At 38.2% G+C, this 9736-nt stretch overlaps 1 long non-coding RNA gene across 2 annotated transcripts; it reads right to left on the reverse strand.

The window, feature by feature from the left end:
• Window positions 1-1977: 1977 nt before the first annotated feature.
• On the reverse strand, window positions 1978-9736 carry LOC132665102 (uncharacterized). 2 transcript variants are annotated; one of them, XR_009603969.1, is made up of 5 exons: window positions 9608-9736; window positions 8923-8987; window positions 3437-3819; window positions 2727-2812; window positions 1978-2568 (listed from the first exon to the last, which is right to left on the reverse strand). It is a non-coding gene; the product is annotated as an uncharacterized LOC132665102 (long non-coding RNA). The 2 variants fall into 2 exon arrangements; XR_009603968.3 differs by having other exon boundaries at window positions 1978-2812.

Here is a 9736-nt window from a genome sequence, read left to right on the forward strand (position 1 = left end):
CATCTCTCTGGAGTTTCATATTTAAACTTCAGTTAATTCATGATTCTGCCTTCTTTCTGAGGTGCATTCCATTTTGAGGTCAGCTACGGAGTCATGCCCCTGGGTGGGTGGATTCAGGGGCGATTATGGGGAGCGGGCAAGACGGGGCTTTTGCTGTGCCCAGCCTGTTCGTAAATCTTTTGGCATCTGCTGAGTCATAGCCTTTCTGCCTGGGGCCCAGCGGGAACCATGCCTCCCCATCGGTCTGGACACCCTCTTAGCAGTGTGTATGCTGTCTTCCCCCTGCTGACCTCTAGCCTCCTTCAGGTGCATCAGCTTTCCCTCATGCCATTCATGCCCCCTCTTGGGGGATGGTAGGAAGTTTTAGGATCTCTCCCATGCCCTTTGGAGGCTGAACACAGTGTCTGGGACTGTTCTAGGCCTGTCTCAGCCTAGGCCTGCCATCACCACTCTATAGCTGCTGCAGAATAGAGGAGACTCTCACATCTTATTTGCTCTATTGGCTTTCCTGAAACTTATAGATCAACTCTATCGTGAGGTGTCCAAATTTTCTGGGGGCTTTCTCATTGGACCAACCCACTGCACACACTTTCTGGAACTCAAGTGGAGGTCAGCAAATCACAGGGCTCCCCGCTCTGAATCATCACCAGGACCAGCCCCGAGAGCACTTTGCTCTGCTTGCACAGAAACTTGCTCTTCAAGTGAGCTGTCAGCTTACACCTGGACCAAGCATTTTGTTTGTCTTCTGCCTCCTGAAAACTAAGAATTATGAGATCGCTAGTCTCTGGAGCAGAAAAGACCTACATCTGGCAGTCAAAAAGGTGAATGCCTGGGAATACAAGAACAGAAATGAAGTGATGCCCCAAAGGGACTTAATATGTCAGATATTATTCTGCCACATGTTTTCATTTTGATATGGTGTATTTCCAGTGCTGTTGTTGTTGGTTTTTTTTTCTAGCCGAAGGGGGTTTACTTCTTTTGTAATATTTTTGTTGTTGATGAGAGCCTTTGTTCTCCCTAGTGTCTACATCATACCCTATTAGTTAGCTGGGTGCTTGAGAACGCATGTTATTTTGCATATTAGAAAAATTAGCCATTATGATGATGCTCCTGCTTCCATATTATTGAAGGAAACATTCAGGAAAGAAAGAATACAGTTAATGATTCATTATTAAATGTGCATATTAAGTTGAATATTTTCACAAAGAAAAAGTACCATTTCAACTGTCTTATAGTGTATGATTTAAAATGCAGTAGAGGGGTGCCTGGATGACTCAGTTAGTAGAGTATGTGACTCTCTGTCTTTGAGTTGTGAGTTTAAGCCTCATGCTGGGTGTGGAGATTACATGAATGAATAAATAAATAAACCTTAAAATGCAGTAGAGCAACCAGCAAAAAGGACTAAGGAATCTTCACTTTCTTCCCATACTGATATTCATTTCACTCTTCAAAGATGCATATCATTGATTAGTGTTTCTTTTAAAATTTAATTTTCTTCATACTAATCAACTTTGGAGTTAAAATGGCCTTTGAAATTTTTATTTATAATTTTCTAATTTTATTTAAAAAATTTTTCTGTTTGTTTATTTTTGAGAGAGAGAGAGACAGACAGAGTGTGAGCAGTGGAGGGGCAGCGAGAGGGAGACAGAATCAGAATCAGAAGCGGGTCCAGGTCCCAAGCTGTCAGCACAGAGCCCGACACGGGGCTTGAACCCACAAACTGCAAGATCATGACCTGAGCTGAAGTTGGACACTCAACCGACTGAGCTACCCAGGCACCCCTATAATTTTCTAATTTTATAGGATAAATTGAGGGTCAGAGAATTCAAATGATTCCCAAGGTCATTCAGAAATCAAGATCTTCTGTCTCCCCAGGCTAAACCTCTTTTTACTGTCCTGTGTGCCTCTTATACCAGATTTAGAATGTTATCTATGAGGAAATGTTATTTAAGGTATGCTTGAGTATACCTGCAAAAATAATAGTGGGGTCCATGGGGGGCTTGAAATAGGGACAGGATCCAATTTATTAGCATGCTTTGTCAGCCACAAATGGCTCCTCTAACATAAAATTCCTCAGAAATGTAGTTCACAGCCATTCTGAAACATATTCCAGGTCTCTATAAGTTATAAGAGATATGATCAGCATTTAATGATGTTTTTTTAAAAAACACAGAATACAGTAAAACAAAATGGAGTCATTTTTCCCCCACACATAAAAGCAAACTAGATTGAGCTACTTGATGTTTTCATCCACTTTCAAAAAAAATCAGTGATGCAGCTCTGGAGAAAGAGGAGCGGACCACGCGTTACAGTATCATTATTTCTGGAAGGGTTGTTAGCGCATCAGATAATGTGATCCAGGGAACAGAAATCCGCTTGCAAAAAGAGGGGGTGATTCTACTTAAATGCATGAAAAGACGGGATGCTGTAAAGAACGAAGGATGGTGGTGGACAGTGAGGTTTCTGAGATGGTAATCATATGTTCAAAAGATGGTTTGAGTACCGGTAGCTCATATGCAGTCGGAGAGAAAAGATTTCAAGGATTTCAAATGTTGTTAAGGATGTGTCCTGCCAAGGAAATGAGTTTGAATGTAAGATGCAGCTTTTTTAAACTGGCAAAACCCCTTTCCCTCTGCCCAGGAGGTGAAGGATAATTTTTTTTGTGAAAGAGGGAATAGGGAATTCTTACCATAGAAGTCTTATTTTCTGAATAATAAAGAGTTTACCATATAATATCAGCACAGTGTCTGTACATGGAATTTCATGTATTGTAGCCATCATTGTCATGGTAGAAATATCGGTTTGTAAACTCCTAAAATATCAGTAAAAAAAATCTTTAGAATAAACATGTTCAACAAGGTCACAGGGATACAAATACACAAAAACCTATTGCACTTCGCTATGCAAGTAACACAAAGCTATAAAATAAAAAAGATTCCATTTAGACCAAAGCAAAACATTTGATTCTCGGAAATTTTTTTCAACTTGAACATAATATTTTATCAAAAAATTAAGTCCTGGGGGGAGCCAAGATGGCAGAACAGCATGGAAGTTTTTTGTGTGTCTTGTGTCCATGGAATACAGCCAGACCAACACTAGACCATCCTGCACACCTAGAAAACTGATCTGAGGATTAACGCAACAATCTGCACAACCTGAACCACAGAATTCAGCAGCTACGTGGCAAGGAGAGGTGAATTGGGGGAAACAGAAGCCGCAGAGGGCAGGGAGCTGTTTTTGCTTGCAGAGAGAGGATGGAGCAGGAGGAAGAATACGGGAAAAGCAGCCCCCCAAAAGCAGCTGGAGAGAAAGTGGAAAAGTGGAAACAGCCACAGGGACTGAACTAAAAAGGGAGAAAGCAGAAAGGAGAGGGTTTAAATTCCATTAAGACCATAAACAGGGGGACGGCAGAGTCTGAAACTCCGCAGCTCCATACCTGGTGGTGCTCTGGTAAGACGGGCGAATCCTCAGGAGCAGAGTGGAGTCCGGGGTTCTTCAGGCCACACGGGGAGAGGCGGTTCCCCTGCTGGGAGGACACCTGGTGGAGGCTGTGTGGGTCCCCCAAAGGCAAGGCCCCAGTGGACCTGGGAGAACAACCACATTCGCTGGTGCTGGAACAAGGTCGTTAAGGGTGAAGCCTGGTGCCAGATGTGCCTTGTGACTTTTCATAGTCCCTGAAACGCTGCTGCTACACTATCTCGCGCACTTTTTCTGGGGCGGGCTGGCACCAGCTGAAGTCTCTTGAGTATCAGCAGCAGCACAGCCCCGCGAATGTTCCTGGGTGTGGCCGGCACCCTGCCATTGCTCGGTGAGACACTCCTGCGGAGGGAAAGAATGGGTCAAAGCCGCAGTCCCTCAGAAGTAAGGAGTCGCGAAAAATGGCCTCACTGGAGACAAACTCAGGAGAGAGGTACTGCCTGAGGCTTGGTCACGGACTGTGTAAAAGTGGGGAGTGGATGGAAGCCGAAGACAAAGGACTGGTGCGGGACTGCTGATCGGGGAGAACAGAGTTCCAATACTAGAGGCTGGAGAGCTGGGTGACGCATTTTCACCGCTCCCGCGCATGCACATACGCACCTACTAGCGCCACAGCAATCCACCCCAGTAAGCTAAGTGGCGCCATCTAGTGGAGAACGGAGCCATTACGCTAAGCCCCGCCCAACTAGGCCAACCTGGCTCTTCAGGAACACAAGTCTCTCCACCTGCTTAGTTTATGGACTATAAAGCACTTCATAGTCTGACTTCTAGGGGAAAACGAAGTAATTTTAGTGGTATTTCAGTCTGTTCGCTGGTCCATCTATTCAATTTTATTTCTTTCCTTTTTTTCTTTATTTTCTCTTTTTCATTTCTTTTTCTTGAATACAGAAAGAGAAAAATTCATTTTTATTTTCAATTTTTATTAAAAATATTTTTCTTCAATTTTTTCCACTATATTTTTTAATTTTGTGTAATTTTTTCAAATCCTATTTTACTTCCTTCACTTCATTTTAGTCTACTTCAGTGTATTTATTTTTTCAAATTTTCAAACGATTTCCTTCTTTTTTCTTTCCCCTTTTTTCTCTAATCTATCAAGCCCCTTTCAGCACCCAGACCAAAACACACCTAGGATCTAGCATCATTTATTCGACTTATGTGTGTGTGTGTGTGTGTGTGTTTGCTTTAATTTTAATATTTCATTTTAATTTTTTTACCCCATTAGTTACCTTTCTCCCTTCAAAATGATGAATTAAGGAATTCACCCCAAAAGAAAGAGCAGGAAGAAACTACAGCCAGGGACTTAACCAATGCAGATACAAGCAAGATGTCTGAACCAGAATTTAGAATCACGATAATAAGAATACTAGCTGGAGGGGCGCCTGGGTGGCTCAGTTCATTGAGCATCTGACTTCAGCTCAGGTCATGATCTCGTGGTTTGTGAGTTCGAGCCCGCTTCAGGCTCTGTGCTGACAGCTCAGAGCCTGGAACTTGCTTCAGATTCTGTGTCTCCCTCTCTCTGCCCTTCTCTCGCTCTCTCTCTCTCTCTTTCTCAAAAATAAAAAAACATTTAAAAAATAATAATAATAAAGTTTAATGTCGATGAGGTGCCTGGGTGGCTCAGTTGGTTAAACCTCTACTCTTGATTTCAAGTTTCTTATTGAATACCAAAAACACAAAATATACTTTTAAAAGGATGAAAAAAATAACTATTTTAAGATAAAAAACTTCCATGCATCAAAAAACACTATACACTGAAAGTGTAAGCTGTAGATTAGCGTAAAACATGTGAAATGCACATAAATCACAAAGGATTTGTATCCAAAACATAAAGATCTTAAAGATGAGAAAAATGACAAAACAATTCAACAGAAAAATGATCAAAGTATGTGGATAGGCAAATGACTGAGAAAGAAACCAGAAAAATGTTCAACTTCACTTGTGATAAGGGAAATGCAAAATTCATAGATTGGTGAAACGATGGAACTATCTCTCACAGCAATTGGGTAATAAGAATTCAACAATGTCAGTTCTGAGTGTGTGTGATATATATTCTCCACCTCTACATATATACATAGCATGTGTGTATGTGTGTATAAATACACACACATATATATATATTAAATAAGCAGAAAAAGAGGTACAAGAAAATTTTCACTGAGTTATGGTCTATAATCTTAAAAAATTAGAAACTGACATCTTCAATCAGGAAAGGATAGTTTGGAATAATATATAACCACTAAAATAAATACACTAGATACATATATTTCAAAGTGTATGAAATGTAAACAGTATGTTTTCACATTAAAAAAGGCAAAATTGAAGCATATACACAGAAAATTCCACTTAAAGTTATGCAAAACACACTGTATATGTTTTATGTCTACATATGTATTTAGGAACAGTATAAAAATGCACATGGTTATAGTAAACACTACCTTTTGAGTAATGGTTAGTTCCAGCCGGAGGGGGATGTGTTCTGAGTTGAGGAGGGTTCACAGGGAACTTCAGCTACATTAGCTGTATGTTATTTCTTCCCCATGTGGTATTTTCAGGGTATATTTTATATTTTTTGTGTACATTTCTGCGTGCTTGATAATATGATGCTTTTTTTAAAATAATATGATACTTTTTCCCTGAAAAAGCTTGCTTTGTAAAATACAGAAATAATTGAGACAAATTTATAATGGCTAACATTCAAATTCCATTTGATGATTGGTTAAAGGAAATGAGCATTCAGTAATAGAGAACTACAAATAAATCATCACACTGATTAATCCATATCTCTATAATTTGTTAGTAAATTCTAGCAACATTAAGAACCCATTGTATAAATATTACCAAATAAGTAAAAATTACAAAATGTAAAATTTTGGATCTGTTGGATCTGACATTTAAAATGACATTTTAAATGTTTCTGGTCACATTTTCAATTGCTTTAGTTTTTATTAAAAAAAAAAGCTATGAAACTATTGGATATGATTTGGTGTCATAATCTTACTCTTTGGAACATTCTCCGGGGAAATAAACAGATTAAAAAACTATTTCATTAGAAATATTTATAGTATGCTATTTATGATTGCAAAAACAAAAACATAACAGGGAAAGCCCAAATGTCTAATAATAGGAGCTGGCTAAGCAAAATAGGTCACATTACAACAGAAGATCACTGCAGAACTATAAAAATGTCAACTATATGGCTCATGGTGATGCATGAAAATATGAAATAAAATTAATTTTGTAAAGCGGTTACAAACATGTCAACTGTGAAAACCCTGCTGACACATGGAAATATACATTAAAATTAATTTGAAAGAGCAGAACACATTATTTCCTGATTTCATGATTTCCACTAGGAAGAAAAAAACAACAGTATTCGGCAAAGAGAATTTGGAGAGGAATAAATACATTAAATTGGGTTTATTGGATTATAATTCCTTCCTTTAAAGTTGCCTAGTTGATGTGTATTCATTAATGAAATAAGACCACAGGGACTTTGTCATAGTGTAATGATTTTATTTGTGCCATGTGGTGTGATTAGAAAGTACACACCTTTTCTAGAGGATATCGTTCATCCTCTAGGCAGGGGACCACATGATGTACCGGGGAAGAACATTTTTCCCTAATAGATATGCCCAGTCTCAACCATGTTAAAATTTTACCATGGTAATAGTTGTTGGTTAGTTTCTTATTTTGTAAAGGATATAGCTGCTGCATAATAAGATGCTAAATCCATTCACATAATATTTACTAGAGTAGTTTATAACAATCATGTTACCATGAGCTACAAACCTGTATTCGTGTACAATTCTATACACCATTGTGTGCCATAGCTAAGGTTAATCTTCTATCTGGATCAAGATACGTATGAGCCAAAGGAACAAGAAACCCACAAAAATTGTAGCTTAGCCCTTCTGCAAAAAATCTTTTATTAGAAATGAATGCATGAATGAAATTATTGAGGGGGTAAAAATAGAAAAACTATGGCGAGTGATAATATTAGAAAAATAAAATTAACTCTCTGGGATAGATAGGCTATTCTGGAATATTTTTTTCTAGAGAAACAAAATTTTAATATAAGAATAATATTTTAAGTCATCAGCTAAAAAATTTGATTCTACTACTTCCCGCCAAAGGTAGAGAAAAGACTGATGTTCTAGAAAGATGCCCGTGGGTTTGTGTACTTTCAGCACATGGTCACTCACTCCTGAGGAGGAAACAAACTCCTGTTTGTGAAGCAGGGCTCAAGCATACACCCTGAGTGGGAGGATTTGAGCGAGAGCATTAAAGTCATCAAAGGCGGGAGAAGAGCTGATATTTGCTTTGCTCATAGATTGTTTTTTGCATTTAAACTTGTATGTATGTGTGTATGTATGTATGTATTTTTAAGCTTTTTAAATTTATTATTTTTTAAATGTTTATTTATTTTGAAAGAGAGAGCATGAGCAGGGGAGAGGCAGAGGAGAGGCAGGGGAGAGAATCCCAAGCAGGGTCCACGATGTTAGTGTGGAGCCCGATGTGGGGCTCAGTCTCATGAACCTCGAGATCATGACCTGAACCAAAACCAAGAGTCAGACACTGAACCAACTGAGCCACCCAGATACCCCCTTATCTTTAAACTCTTTTTTTAAATTGAAGTCTGGTTCACACACACATTTAAACTTTTTTTTTTTTTTAATTTCAGAAAGAAAATGAAATCATTAAATCTTTTCCCAAGCAAAGGATGTTTAAATCTATTATTATAAAACAGTTTGTACATAGTTTAATAAATTGTTTTCCAAGCATTAGGCTTACAGTTGGTGAAAAATAATATATGGTATTAACTTTTGCTTCATAATATATTTACCTTTTCTGCAAAATAAATCCAACTAAATGTTTTACTATCTAGTATCGGGTTATTTAAGATAGGATGTTCTCAAGGTCATATTGTCAGAAATCAGTGAAACCTAAGTAACAACATTGTAGAAAAAAACAGAAAACTATAGAAATGCTAATTATTTTTCCATTTATAAAATAAGACAATTGATGCTAATAACTCAATGTGGTGAGAGATGATATGAAGACTAAGTGAAATACTTAGAAATAAAACATTAAAGGGGCATTGATAATGTGACAAAAGCCAATATTGTACAACTGAATCTGCATAATTAGCTACTTCGAATTTTCCCTCAGAGCTTCAAATGGACCAGAATGATGATGAAGAAGCAGCAGTACCTCAATAAATGTTGACCAATGCCTCTACAAAGATTATTGGACAGAAGGCTTGAAAATACTATTGGGATAGAGTATAAGTATAGTAAAACATAAGTACAGAGTTAGACCTTATCCACATGCTGAGTAAACTTCAATGTACACAATCCATGCATGGCACTCTGGCTTATCGATACTTGTATCCACGGAAAATTTAGTGTGATTCTAAGAAGGTTAGTGATAAAGTAGGAGTCTCACCTTTTGATTCACGTTTGCTGTTTGTTTATTGCGGTGGTGGTCTGTTTCCAGGTTTAAATCATAGCCTGTGGAAGAAAGATGAGAGCAAAAGACAAGCCTGTGGATTGGAACTTAGAAACAGTGTGAGTATCCAGACTTACGTGTTGAGTTGGGACGTAAGGTAAGCTAATGTAAGATTAAAAAAGATAAATCAGAGTTTTCTTTTTTTTTTTATTGGAAGATGGAGGTTTATCGAGTTGCATATCTAAAGCTCTATTTAAGAGCATCTGGGTCACTCCATGTGTTGGTTAAGCATCCAACTCTTGAATTAGGCTCAGGTCATGATATCATGGTTCATGAGTTCAAGCCCCATGTCGGGCTCCACACTGACAGTGTGGAGACTACTTGGGATTCTCTCTCTCTCTCTCTCTCTCTCTCTCTCTGAAAATAAATAAATAAACTTAAAAAAGACTTTAACCCCAAATAGTCTAGTTACTTGCATACATTTCACCATAACAATGATTAGTGAAGATAGGCAAAGAAAGAAAAGTCTGAAGTATAATATTGAAAACACATATGATATATTACATAGGTCCCTTAGGGTTAAATTGTACATGCAGCACCTCTTATAGCATCCTTGTCACCCTCGGGTATCTACTGAGCAGCTGGTAACCATCTGTTCTGGCAATTGTTTGAATGTGCTTACCTTCAGAGCCACTCTCTTCGTGTAAATAAGTGTGACATCTTGGAAATCTTTGACACAAAAACACTTAAAGTTCATCCAGGTCAAGTCTGTACTGATGAATGAATTTCCTCCACAGTGCACTTCTTTTTC

This window comes from Panthera onca, chromosome D3 (genome assembly GCF_046562875.1).
Source record: "Panthera onca isolate mPanOnc1 chromosome D3, mPanOnc1 haplotype 2, whole genome shotgun sequence".
In the NCBI taxonomy this organism is placed as follows: Eukaryota; Metazoa; Chordata; class Mammalia; order Carnivora; family Felidae; genus Panthera; species Panthera onca.